Source organism: Suricata suricatta, chromosome 7, assembly GCF_006229205.1.
Source record: "Suricata suricatta isolate VVHF042 chromosome 7, meerkat_22Aug2017_6uvM2_HiC, whole genome shotgun sequence".
Lineage (NCBI taxonomy): Eukaryota > Metazoa > Chordata > Mammalia > Carnivora > Herpestidae > Suricata > Suricata suricatta.
The window spans coordinates 62451314-62452369 of record NC_043706.1 but is presented as its reverse complement, the minus strand read 5'-3'; the positions used below and the strand labels follow the sequence as shown (position 1 = coordinate 62452369).

General features: G+C 34.8%; 1 protein-coding gene across 20 annotated transcripts in view; it reads right to left on the bottom strand.

Moving 5' to 3' along the window:
• RIMS1 (regulating synaptic membrane exocytosis 1) overlaps positions 1–1056 on the bottom strand; it is a 460984-nt gene that overhangs the window by 432977 nt on the left and 26951 nt on the right. The window lies entirely within an intron of this gene.

The following is a 1056-nucleotide window of genomic DNA, read 5'->3' as shown; positions in this document are numbered from 1 at the left end:
AAAAAAAAAGGCATGTGAACACCTAGAAAATAGCCTGGACAGAGCAAACATATCCATGATGCTGGCCTTTTACATTCATAATTGTTGTTTTAAAAAAAGGCAGATTACCTCATATGTCACTAGACTGATTTTTTTCTGGAGCAGCCTGGCCATAGTTGGAGAGAAAGTGAAGGCAAAGATGAGAAGCGTATGAGAGAGGATGGGGGAAGCATGTATAAGACCTGGAAAGGAAAAAAAAATATGTGTGCCGATTTTAATGTTAGGATATCTTGTAAATAAAAAATGTTGTCAATGTATAGGTGGACAGATGTTTAAAGTAATAGGAAAACACTAAATGATCTGACATATGAGAATAAGAAGCCTTGGGTTTGTATACATCATTTAGCAATATTTTTGCCTGGGTGCAATTGGTATTATCATTATAAAAATAGGGCTGTTTGAACAGGATTAAATCAGTAGTATAAATTCTTATATACTTAAATTCACTTGGTCAACAAATATTTTTTGTGGCCACTGTATTTAAGGTACTTTTATAGTCCTGTAGGAAGCAGAAAGGTGACCAACTTAGGATGACCCTGACCCTCAAACAACCTAAATGCAGCAACAGAGGCCCTAAATTTCTAGCATGTCTTATGTTTCCTAATTTTTAATTTGTTTAGATCTGAGAGGCCAGCAATCAGCGAGGTAGGTTTACACCCTATACAGCAAATCATGAATTATGGTGCCTTAGATCTCAAAGTTGTTTAACAAAATGAGATGGAGACTCTAACAATTTCCCACCTGATTTTGGTAGTATTATAGAATAATAACTCTGTTTTTTTATAATCAATAAGTATTAATGACCAGTAGTATATTAAAAAAGCTATTTCGCCCTTATTTTAAATATACACATCTAAGGATAAATTAACACCTTTGTTATTAAAGTTTCATATTTAATCTCACCATAGTTTTGAGAACTAATGTACCCTAACCTCTTTACTTAGGATTAGAAGTTTTCCGGGGAGCCTGGGTGGCTCAGTCAGTTAAGTGTCCAACTTCGGCTCAGGTCATGATCTC